The sequence below is a fragment of the Electrona antarctica genome, assembly GCF_951216825.1.
Source record: "Electrona antarctica genome assembly, chromosome: 7".
Taxonomy (NCBI): Eukaryota; Metazoa; Chordata; class Actinopteri; order Myctophiformes; family Myctophidae; genus Electrona; species Electrona antarctica.
Genome location: NC_136812.1, coordinates 20,448,264 through 20,461,818, shown reverse-complemented (window position 1 = coordinate 20,461,818; position 13,555 = coordinate 20,448,264).

The window sequence follows — 13,555 nt, the reverse complement described above, 5'->3', positions numbered from 1 at the left end:
TACGCCACAGGCAACTGCTGTTCTGCCTTTGAGGTGTGTAGCATTCAATCAACTAAAATGTCCTTGCTACATGTACATCGTTGCTGTCGGTTGGAAATGTATCTTTTTATTTTTCAGGATTCAAATTCCAAAATAGCAAAAATAGCAGTACAAACTCAAATGCATGAATTTGAAGATTTTTTAAAAAAAATATGGAAATAAGAGGTCTCTGCCTTGGCGGAGCTGATCTCTAAAGTATGTTCTTGCTAGCACAGTAATGATATATCTGCATATTTGTAGAAGCGTATTTGTAGATTGTACACATTTTGTTTTTGTACACAATGCACAACAGGATTGATACATGCATGTTACAATATGGTCTTTACAAACATTACAGTATGTTGGTTGTAAAGTTAATTGATCCCACATTTCTTAGTTCATCAGTTCTGTAAATGTTTGGGATGATGACAAGGCATACAGAGAAACACAATCAATGCCTCTCAGACCCTCCCCCCCGTCCTCCTCCCCGCCTGAAATATGATATGTGTGCACCTGGACTCTGTTAGAAACACCTGAGTGCGTTAGTGGACGGAGGGGAAAAAGAGAGAGTGTCTCTTTAAGGAATAACTTGCAGAGAAAGAAGAAAAGCTGTACAGAGGGAGTGTGTGTGTGTGTGTGTGTGTGTGTGTGTGTGTGTGTGTGTGTGTGTGTGTGTGTGTGTGTGTGTGTGTGTGTGTGTGTGTGTGTGTGTGTGTGTGTGTGTGTGTGTGTGTGTGTGTGTGTGTGTGTGTGTGTGTGTGTGTGTGTGTGTGTGTGCGTGTGTGCCCGTGTGTGTGTGCGTGCGTGTGTGCGTGCGTGTTTGTGTGTGTGTGTCTCAAGCTGGTACACACATGGAGAGAGTGAGATAGAGATAGAGAGAGAGAGAGATAGAGAGAGAGAGAGAGAGAGAGAGAGAGAGAGAGAGCAAGAGAGAGAGAGCTGTGCATTAGGCACTAAGAGCCGTTTCTCTCTGGCTAAAGGCTAATGCAATTGCTACAATAAGAGTGTCTCAACGGAGCCTGGAAGAAAAAAAAACAAGTAGAAGGGGATGAAAGAGGAGTGGGAACGAGGGAGGAGAGAATGGAGGGAGGGAGTATGAGTGAAGGAAGGATCGAGAGAGAGAACTGGCAGCGCTCAGCGCTGCTTCCACACTCTCTTATATGGACAGTGGATCTCTTGGGACAACCCGCTGAAAGTGTCTTCTATCTCTCTCTCTGGGCTGTGACTGGCTGAGTAGGACGCTGTTGTGTGTCTCCAGAGTGATTTATCAGAGAGAGAGAGAGAGAGAGAGAGAGAGAGAGAGAGAGAGAGAGAGAGACACACACCCACACACACACACACACACACACACATACGCTTACGCACACGCGCACACACACACACACACACACACACACACACACACACACACACACACACACACACACTCCGGTAGCAGGCAGGCAGCAGTTACCAGCCAGCTGGCTGGGTGTGTTAACTCCACATCTGACCTCTATGGGAACAGAGCAGCCTCCACTCCTCTCCTCCTGGTGAGCTGTGGGAACAAGGGGAACAAATCTTCAGCCTTCCCTCCTCTCTACTGTTGAGCTCTGGGAACCACCCAGGAGAGCTCAGGACAGGATAGCACAGGACAGGGTGGCTCTGGTAGTAGTAGGCTACTTCTCAGGGAGCCCCTGGCACTGAGGATTGACCACCGTTTCTTGATTTGAAATGGCCCAGTTGGCACAGCGTTACTGTTAGTCGGACAGACAGTAAGTTTACCAACCAGTCAGTCAACCAGACAGACAGACAGACAGACAGACAGACAGCGTGCAGATAATCAATCAGACGGGCAGCCAGACAAACAGACGGCTGCATAATTCTTGCGCCCAGCCAGCAAACCAGCCAGTAAGTGTTGGTCGCTCAGTCGGGTCCTCCTGGATCAACTCTTCCATATCCTCATCTGAACTCCAAGCTGACTCACACATCCCAAGGAACAAATAGCTGCCTGGATCTGGGGCCACTAGGGTGAGTGTCACGAGTCATGACTTCTAAAAATCTTGCTTATTCTCTGTCTTTAATATGTTTTTTTTTACTGTTACTGTTCCTGTTTCTCACTTTGACAACTGACCAAAAATAGAGTATTTTAGTTATGGCCTCTCATTTGCAAATATTTGCTGTGGGGCAGATAATTGATTTAATAAAAATCTTTAATACTAATAGTTTTCAAGAAAGAATCTACTTCGACACACCGTGTGTGGCTGTGTGGCAAGCATGCAATATTATCTAAATCCAGTTGAATGGGAAGCTATACGATACGTGTGATTTTTACTATGTGAGATGGAATTACAGTTGATAATTCACACACACACACCTGCACTGTTCCTTGTGGGGACCTCGCCTACGCCCATTCTTAGCAAGCTCATTATTGTTGTTGGGGGTCCTAGAATTCTATACTCTCACCACTGTTATGGAAAGGGAGTTTTGATTTGATAAACTAACCCTGAAGTCAAGCACTCGGGACATTTTTAGACAAATAGTTCAAATATTTGACCATGCTCCAAGGCTTTATCTGGGTCTGCTAAGTCAGACATTCAGACTTGTTCCCATGGATAAGGCAGCGAGACAAGGTCACGTTATAACTTTGAAGAAACATTTTTTTTTGGCACAATAATCATTCACTTGAGAATGACCATTATGCAATAGTTTATATTGCAATGAGATTTCATAAGAGATATTATGATGGCTTCCTATGCATGTCACAAGTTAAAATGGTAACATGGTAACTTAATAATGGCCTCATACAGTAATGTCCTCCAGTATTAATAGCATTGTGTATTACTGTGTTAGTATTAAACACTGAATTATGTTGCAAGTATACAGTAATATTCATAGTAACCAGTTGCCTACTGACTAAACTGTGATCATAATTTTGATAAATTTGGTAGTAAATATTTACATGCTGAAATAAATACAGTTTCACAGTTAAATTCACAGAGAACCTAAGACCACTGTGAGGCGAAGTTGAATCCTTAAATTGAAAACTACTGTACGCTGCATATCCAATAATAACTGTGTCAGATGCGATTTGGGGCGTTGTCATGGAACAATGAACAGATGTTTGTTATTCGGGTTTGCCTGTTGATGTCTTTTCCATCAATATGGATCACTGTGAATGCATGTAAGTTAGTTTTTATGAATCCATTTTTACTATCTCTGTGTCTGTGTGCAGTCGAATGGCTCTGGCCACAGGTGTGTCCCCTGGTTTCTCTGCACTTTGTGTGTTCATTTGCTCTCTTCAGATCAACTACAGCGTTTAAGTGTACAGGACAGTATGGCTTCCCTGGGCTCTTGCAGCCAGACCATGCCTCCACCACAGGGAATTGCTGTCTGAACCGAGGCAATTACAGCACACATCCAAGCCGTCTTAGCCACGGACCAAATGAAGGGGCCTTTGATAGCACCCGACTGACGCATATTTACTTTTTTACGATGAACCAAGTAGTAAACAGCTTTCCTTGTTGGTGCTGGGGCAAGAGTTTAAACACATGCCTTCTAACACACACACACACACTAGCACATGCATGCACATGTGCACACAACCTATTATAAAGACTTCAAGGACATGTTCAACCAATGGCATACTTATTCAAACAAGCTCCCTTTTCTATTCATTGTATTCGATGGCAGACATGTCAGTGGCTGGCAAACAACAGGTGATTGTAATCAAATAGCAGGTGATTATCATGAAATGACAACTATGGCCAATGAGCTGTAGCATTGCGCCATACTGTATAGCAAAACACATTGTGATTACTATGAATACCTAATTTAGGTCAACACTAGACAGAAATCTTTTAGAAATAGCGAAATGTGGTGACAGAGTCAGCTCAATACCATATGTTCATGCCCATCATTGATTTCATAATCAGGTTTTTCAAGGGTGTTATTTTTCGGAGCAGCAAGCACAGCGGCAGCAGCCTCCAATTGGAGCCATGTGTGGTGGAAAAACAGGCCTCAGTATGTGGAGAGATTGCATGCTTGGAGTGGGAGGGAGCCTGCCGGTTACAGAGGTCACGATCCGAACACGCCAACTCCTCCTGGCCTTCTCACACGCCATGGTGACGGATGCATCTCAAAAGTCTGCCGTGGCTGCCTCTCCCATCTCCTCTGCTCCTTTTCCTTTGTCTGCTTGAATGGGAAACAGCTAGAAAGGTGCAAGCGCATGCATCTGCAGTGTTTCCATCGAGATGGCAAGACTACAGTACTCATAACCACATTTGCATCAATGCAGATGAAGGAAAAGGATACGAGGAAAGGACAGGAACAGGGTCATATATTTATAGGATTCAAGAGTTTTGAAGGGTTGACCTTTGCTTTGGTTTGAGTCTACTGTAGTTGAGTAAATCAGTTTGTTCTGTGCACAGCGGCTCCAGTGCATCCTGGTGTCCTCAAATGAACCCAGCAGTAGTAATGTTTATGTCTGTGTCTGATGACTTGCTCACTTGAACACTCTCCCTCACTCATCTCTCTAACACTGCACATACCATCTCTATCAGTTTTTTCTGCTTGATTTCACCTCTCTTTCACTGCCTCTTTCGCAATCTACGGATCTCTTTTTCTCTAGCACTTTCACTTGTTTCCCAGTCATGCTCTGAGATTTCTCTTTCTCTCTCTTTCTCTCTCTCTCTCCTCCACTCAGAATGTTATCAGGGTTGCACCAGCTATTAGCTAATAGCCGGGATAGCTACCACTATCAGATTCAGAGATAGTGTGCACCAGGCTTTTATGCAGTCGTGCCATTTCCCCTCATGCATTATGATCGATCATGTTCCTGTCAGTGCAGAGAGCTAGATCAAATCTTTTACCTTTATACCTCTAGTGTTTCTACAAGAGGTGTGTCAGTGCTTGTACAAAGGTAACTGCACATTCAAACCCATTAAACAAGTCGTTCCTTTGATAGGAGACTCAGCAATTAAATCCGGTTAGACTCAAATATCTGTTCTGCATCATTTTCAAAAAAAGATCCGTAATGATTGATTTTGCATGAAATTACACCCGGCCAAATTGCATTAACACGATGCAAAGTGGATTATACTTGATAGAACATGTGGGGGGACAAAATGCTGTTTGAAAACTGGGCACTTTGTCTGTGAGACTTGAGTTGTGGTTTATCTATAATGAGCGGCCTAATGGGCTGGATGATGAAGCCCAGATCTAACCAGCACTGATGAGGACTTCTTAATGCCCATGCCATGGGGCTTTTGGGTTACCTGAACTTACCTCTATGTACAAAGGCATGACCTGCCATCTAGTTGAAACTTGTATCTCTGCTGTATCTCTCTGATCTCATCATAGTACCCAGCCAGGGTTATTAAAGCAGTGGTTTTCAAACTTTTGTGCCCATAGCACACCAGGGGGCAAGCTTCCTCCCACTGTGTTGCGTTTCGGCCGTTTCCATGGGTTGTGAGCTTGTAGTTTGGCTATTTTTGCAACAAAACAAAGAAAATGTGTGAGTATCTCTGGGGGTGAACAAGCACAACACTATGTGCTTGAGCACTGGTTCAGGCGGTGGAATGGCCACTTGGGAATCAGAAGGTTCGATCTCCGGCCTTTCTCAAGTGTCCTTGAGATACCCTGTAGTGCAGTGGTTCCAAAACCGTCGAGACCCAAAAGAGATTAGACGTTTGCCTGCTACTACTTCTTATTATATTTTGTAATGTTATTTAGGGAATTAGATTGGTTTGCTTGTTGTTTTAAATGTAGGAAAAGAAAATGGAATTCTTACTTGTGACCCATAAAAATTGGTCCGTGACCCACAAATGGGTCCCGACCCACTGTTTGTGAAACAGTGCTGTAGTGCAGGGGTTCTCAACGTTTTTGACTGGGGACCCCCGGAAATGCTTTGGCCATGTCTCGCAACCCCCGCCCCACTGACCGCTACAATATCCTTAATAATAGAGAAAATACATCATAAATAAGTACTGAAACCGGATATAATCATTAAGGAAAGTTTATGCATGTACTATGTGTTCTATGTAAACTCTTAATTTCCATTTTCCAGACATTCAGTTGCAAAAAAATAAAAAGTAGTTTTTCTTTCTTTTTTAAAAAATAATCTGGGGACCCCCCAAAATAATTTGAAGACCCCCTGGTTGAGAACCCCTGCTGTAGTGTATCCTTACTGTAACGGCTCCCTTTGAGCAGGTTGGTGCATGGATGACTTGGACGCTTGGATGCCTCTGCCGTCGATGTGTGAATGGGTAAATAATATAATGCGCATTGTGAGCATGTTTTTATCCACACCTTGGAAATGCAGGTTCCACACAGAGATTCTAGACTAATATCTATTAATGATGTTAGTCTGGCCATGCCAGGCTATTGCACCATTTACCATTTACATTCACAACTTAGGTCAGTGTCATTTTGGCTAATTGTAATTGCCTGGGATTTTGTATTTAATTCAGATTCAATCTCTGTGTTAAATGGTCCCTGGATCGACCCCAAGCTTCACTCTGTCAAGCAAGAATAGCAATGCTTTATAATTCAGAGGAGCTTTGCACTTTGCATGGCATCTGCTTTGCACATGAAACAGATTGGGGAAAAAGCAGAATCCATAAACCAGCATGCAAGAGTTTATAGACTAGAATTTCATTAAGAAGTGGAAGTTGTTCTCTGTCACACGCAAACAACTCTCTTTCCTTCTCTTTGCTATACTTTGCTTTACTTGCCTTTTGTGAGAGTGGAGATGACTAATCATGGTAGCACCGGTGTGCCATATCTGCATAGTGAGTTCAGCACAGCAGAGCTGTGGTCAGCTGTGAAACTAACACCTGCAATCATCACTACCCTCCTACCACCATCACATACAGAACATGCCAGCATCCCCTGAGTAAACTACTCAGAATAGTGCCCCATAGCACACAGGATTACTCAGAATAGTGCCCCATAGCACACAGGATTGCTGTATACGAACGAAAACATGGTTAATGGAACTTCACACATCAGTGAATGTATGTCTAAGTACAGTATGTTATGTACAGTATATCTTCCGGTCTAATTCTGTGCATTCTGGGCGGGAAACACCTTTTGGTGTTTTACCCCCTCAGGCCGGGAACCCATTTTGCGGTTATGTACACTCAGAAAATTCAGCTGCTATATAAATATTTGAAGTTTTTCAGAAAACATAGGTCAGGCTTTAGAAGTCCTTTTTAGAATCGGCCTCAGGCCTAAATGGGTTTGCCCAGTTTTATGTCCCACTGACGGTCCTTGTGCACACCTTTGTGTCTAATGAGCAAATTGTCAAGACTATGAATGCATGGGGTCGCTTGGTTTGAGTCTGTAAACCATGTGCTTTCTAAATATGGTGACGTGTTCGTGCCTTCCGCCTTGTGCACAATAAGAACTTACAAAAGGTTGTGAATTATGTTCATTTGGCCTCACACAAACTAGTGGTCTTGACCTAATGCTTTCGCAAACCACAAACAAACCAGACTAAGTGTTCTGTTTAGTTGCTATGGCTACATGGAAATCACTGCCAACAGAATAGAACATTGAATTGAATTATTGTCTACACTAGGAAGAAGTAAAATCAGACAGATTTAACAGACATACAAGAATTTCTTTTACAGATAAGGCATCATTTTAGCTACCAGTGCCATTCATGTTTCTTTTGAAAAATGCATAGTTTCTGGTCGACAGCAAGTAGAGATTCAGATTAGGAATTCTAGAAGGTATATTAAAAACTTGAATGCATTCTTTGTAGTTCAGGGAATGTAATCAAATACATTAGTTTCAGGGAATGTAATCAAATACATTAGTTTGGGATTTACAATCACCCAAAAATCCCACCACTTTCAAAGAGGCTTTTGTATGCCAACTATACAGCATTGCATTTTAGATGAAAGATTCCATGTACGTATGTCTTACTGTACATACTGTACTACATCATTCAGATACATTACTATAGTTATGCCAATCATGTTTTTGCAGGCTTGTCTTAGGTTTCAAGTCATATTTAAATTATCTGTACCAGCAAATTAAAGGTATATTCAGTGATTAGACTTCATTCAAATATCACTTATTTTTTCTTTTTTTTTGGACAATCCTCCCTACTATAGAGTGTGCTGACCATATAAGGAGTTCCTCCCTGTCCCCAGTGAGCCCCTGGGGTCAAAAAACCCTAGTTTCAGTTTTGGTGGCGGGTGGCAAAGCCTTCATCCAATCAGGATGAGAGGGGCCTTCCTCCAATCATGATCGAGTGGGGGTGGGCCTTGGTGCACATGCTGTTGGCCTGTTGCACTTCCCCCCACTGTAGAGCGTGTGCATGTGCACATTTTGTTACCGGGGCGGACTGGGTGGTTTTCCAAATCACCCAAATCACTGAATGCTCCTTTAATTGCTATAAAGTAGAGCCTCACTGATGCCAGATCCCGATTCTTATCCCATGATTACCAATGTTTTGACCGATATCTTGTAACACAACACAACAAAAAAAGTACAAGTTGTGAGTCTGTAGATCAGATCAGCTATTTTTTAATACTAGTAGGCCTATATACAGTTGGAGGCCATCGATATTGTCCTTTTCTTTTTGCTGAGGTTTGCGTGATCTGCGCAAAACCCCTTTTGGTGTTTTAAACATTATGTTATAATTTAGCTATTTTTGAAAAATCGTGAAAATATTTATTTCAGAAAACTGGAGGATTTAGAAGGATTTTTTTTAAATTTTGAGGTCAGGCCTAAATGGGTCAAATGATAAGGGACAATATCGGTGGCACCCAACTTTACACTACAGTAATACTGATGTTGTCAAAACAGTCAAACAATAGCTAATATATCGGCCAGAACTGACCTTATATGCCACTCTCTCTCTTTCTTGGCCCACATCTGTCGACTTAATCCGCCATTCATTTAACTTGGCAGTGTTGACTGTGCGTATTAGTGGAGAATGATATCACATTCACAAACGAAACATTTCCTATATTAAGCCTACACACCTACCAAACAAACACTAACTCAGACAACTCCCTTTGAGTCAACTGTCACACATTGACACTTTCTTTCTTGTCTTAAACACACACACGTTAAAACACAGCTTTATGAGTGTCACACACCCACACACAAACACAATCGCTCATTCTGTTCCCCTACAGCCAGTGCAGTGAAGCTCAACGTTTAGTTCCACCTTTCAAACTTAGACAACATTTTGTATTCAGGAGGATTCCAGGGTAGGGAGGGACAGACAGACAGAGTATTCACATTCATACTGTTTGACACGATGGACATATTTCTCTGTCTGGAAACGATTCCGCACCACTTCGCTAAGTTGTACACCATGTGCTGTGACTGTGCACAGACTTATAAACACCACACAGAGCCAAGGCATGCTGCTATTCAGGCTTGTGGAAGACACTCTGTCCTTACATAAAAACAATGTATAGATGCAATGGGGTTCCTGTAAGCGGATATTGTAATTCCTTTATGGACCTTTAAGTGTAGCCCTGTGGAACTGAAGGATAGTCCTCCGGGAAATTATGTGTAATTATCAAGATGCTGTAAACGAGGATCATAGTCAGAATGATAGTCTTTTCCTTGGTCTGGTTAGACAGTCTTTAAAATGGGTGAATTACCAAAGTCTTTTCTTTCCATCTCTTGGCTCCTTAATGGGAGAAAGTCAGATGGCAGGAAGCTCAGATCTGGTCCGCCAATGGTTTTGATAATCCGGTTAGGAGGGAATGAGAGGCAATGAGAACATATGCAAAGGGATCAAGGAGAGAATTTTGAGACTCAACTCTAACCTCCTCCTCCTCCTCCTCACCGCTCAACAATCCTGTCATTATCCCCTTCCCACCAGGGTGGCCCTGGAATTTTCCTTGCAAAACAGCATAAACAACAACAATAGATAATAATACATCAGGACATTCTAATGCAGCGAGGGGGGAGTTGTAAAGAGTGTGGGAGTTTGTTTTTGTACGTCTTCCCTCACCCAGATCCACCCAATAACTTCAAGAGCTGGAGTGATTTAGAATGGGAACCGAGATCAAATATTCCCACATTGACCTGTTTGATGAATGGAAAGCCCTTGTTCGAGGTGAGAGAGACAGAGCAGAACCGCAATCATTTATCATATTCTACTTTGATTATTTAAAGTGGATAGAGGCGGGTATCCCTTCGTGCATCACTCCTCTTGGGCCATATGCTTGATATTCAGTTTTCCTACACTGGCACTTTATACCATGACTATTGATGTCCAGTAGCACCAGACGGTGTTTGCGGCCCCCGCCATTCCAAACAGAGCCAGTGTTTTCGTCTCTGAGTCACTTTAAACAAGCAAGGCCGAGCAGGCAGCTGGGTCTGCATATTCCAACAAGACTTCACATCTGCTGTGTCCTGCTGACGCACGGCCCAGGCAGCGCAGAACATTGCATAGTCATTCCTCATGTCCACGCAAACTTCATAACTTTTTCTTTCTACCGAGGTCAGGTGTATTGTCTTACATTCCAGGCCGTATACAGAAAGAGGTTTGAGCTTCATTGTACTTCATCAGTCCCAGCTCTGATGGCTTGTTCAAAGCATTCAAGTGTTGCTCAGACTTCAAGTATGAGGGTTTGAGTTTGTCAGAGACGTGGGTTCCAACGGTTCTGTTATAGAATTACAACTTTTAAAACTATGTGCCCCCTCCCTCCCTCTCTCCCTCTCTCTCTATCTCTCAGGTCACAGGTGTCCAACAGCTGCAGGATGAACCATGTGGAACATACTGTAGAGGGTGGAGAAGGTGAGGAGGGTGAATGAGGGCAGAGGGGATCTAGCCACCAACCTGGCTGTGGTGGGGAGGGTTCCTGGCACCGTGATTTGATGCACAAAGAGAAACGAAAATCACATTGCCAGGGATTTCCACTCCTTCACAGCTCACCAGGTGATCCAGGTGCATCCTTACATTCCGTGGTGGTTCTGGCATGTGTTGTTTGCAGCTACTCTCAGCCACTCTTCTTTTCCGAGAGAGAAAAATGGTACAAGACACTGGACGTTGCCATGGAGTCCGTGAAATAAATAATGGACATATTGACCAGAGATTTTTTTTATGTTCAGAGGAATGTTGCTTAAAAAGGTCTCACACAAGACTTAAAGAGATTAGCTGGTGGAATTAGATTCCGAAAAGTAATGTGTTTCCCTGATACCGTTTTAACACCTCTAAAACTCTAAAAGCATGGCTGCCTGAAATTGTTACTTGAAATTCAAATTTGATCCAAATTGGCCTATGGCTGCATGATCCAAGGATTCACTGTTGCTGCTGCTTGAAATGTAGGCAAGGATCCTTCATTGGCAACAGCATACTCTGAAGCACAGAATGAAATGGACCCTGCCGAATGCAAAATGAACTTTTGAATCTGGAGCACCACAGATTTTGAAACCACCAATGTTACCACCGAGTAGTCATGTAAAGGTCTAGCGCAAGTCTTTGTTCCCTCCAAATCCAGCCAGCCACTTGCTAAAGGCACAGAGCTTAGCTAATTGGTGAGCATTGATCCCTGCTATGTGTTGTTCACAGTGGCTAAGTTCAGTGCCTGAGGTGAAATAGTTGATTTCGGCGGAGGGGGATTTGTTCCGGTGAATGGAAAGAACTTGATGATCTTTGGATATGAAGAAGGGGGAGCGAGGGCTGAGGGAGGAAAGGAGAGAGGGAGAGAGAGAGATTGGGAGGGAGAATGAGAGGAAGAAATTCAGTACAAGCGTGGGAGTTAATGAATGAGAATTATGGTTCGGCGCAGGAGTTTGTGTGGGTTGTATGTATTCTGTGTTTTCCGGACTCTACAGCTTCAGATCACATAGCATGAATCACACCAGGAACAAACAACACCTGAAAACCTTCAAGGTAGTTTGGGTGATTGGCCTTTACTGCTAATTTAGGTGTTGTTTTTTTCAGATAAATGGAAATAGTGGGAGCAGCACTTTGTATACATGTATTGTATAACTTGATAATACTTAGCTAACAACCTGACATTCATGCCACATTTTAATTTTGTTGTATTGTTAAATTTGTTACATCCTAAAAGGAGATTTCCATTAAACACATTAAGGTCAGGGGATCTTAGTATAATCTGATCGACAGGAGGAATTGACTTTAAAGAAAGGCTAGAAAATTAGGAAAACAAACAAATATTTGATATTTGTTCAGAAACAAACATCAAAAAACTGAAAAAATGTGTTTTTTTAAATTCAATTCCAACTGTTGATCAGGTTATGCCAAAATACCAAGGACACGGTCCGAAAATTGAAGCATTGTCCTGATTTATTTTGTGGGCTAGAATATTAGAGAAATGAACCAATATTTGATATTTGTTCAGAAACAAACATCAAAAAACAGAAAAAACGTGTTTCTTTAAAGATGGAGTGCTACGATTTTTTCCCACCCTAAAACATGATCATCAGGTATTATTATAATATAAGGAGGAAGAACTTGTTCCAAAATGTGTACAGTATTAGTTAAAATCATGCTTTTATGTGGACACGCCCACCAGTTCATTAAAGGGTAAGACCACTTTTTTAGAGGTTTGGGTTGTTTTCTTACCTTATTATGGTCAAACTAGTCCAGTCCAGGAGTTATTTCGCTCCATAGTGCAGTTTTACAGAAAATAGCGTTATAAAAATACCAGCCCATTGACTTACATTGTACACTGAAACAGCTCTCAAAATCACTCTTTTAGTTCGTAAACAAACACAAACAAAGTTGTTTCAGACAATATAGAGCAACACCAAAACTCATGTGGTTTTATTTCTTCATAAAAATGGTAACTTCCTGTTGATTTTACTATATGAAGATCTGGATCCGGATCCATGGATCCAGTCCGGGTTTTCTTCTGAATAAAAATGGACAAATCAACAGGAAGTTAACATTTTTATGAAAAAATAAAACCACATGAGTTTTGGTGTTGCTCTATATTGTCTGAAACAACTTTGTTTGTGTTTGTTTACGAACTAAAAGAGTGATTTTGAGAGCTGTTTCAGTGTACAATGTAAGTCAATGGGCTGGTATTTTTATAACGCTATTTTCTGTAAAACTGCACTATGGAGCGAAATAACTCCTGGACTGGACTAGTTTGACCATAATAAGGTAAGAAAACAACCCAAACCTCTAAAAAAGTGGTCTTACCCTTTAAGTATGCCTGGTTTGCCTGGTGGGTGGTGATCCACCTGAACTGAAGCCGCACCCACAGCTGTAGTTGTATGATAAAGGGGGAGGGGTTAGGGGAGGGGTTGATAGTGTGATGTCACTATATTACTGTTTATTTCATTGGCCCGTTTGACTGTCAAGGGTTCAGCCTCCAGGAAGAAACCCTAAATACAAAGTTAATACACCATTGCACATAAAAACGACTCCAGCGTGTCTAATGAAGTACTGTCACCTCATAGACACATGAAAAACTGGAAAAATTGTGGCACTCCATCTTTAAAGTCAATTCCTCCTGTCGATCATATTATACTAAGATCCCCTGACCCATTAAGAACATTGATACTCAGGCTTATACATTGGATAAGGTCACTGTACAGAGTGTAGCGC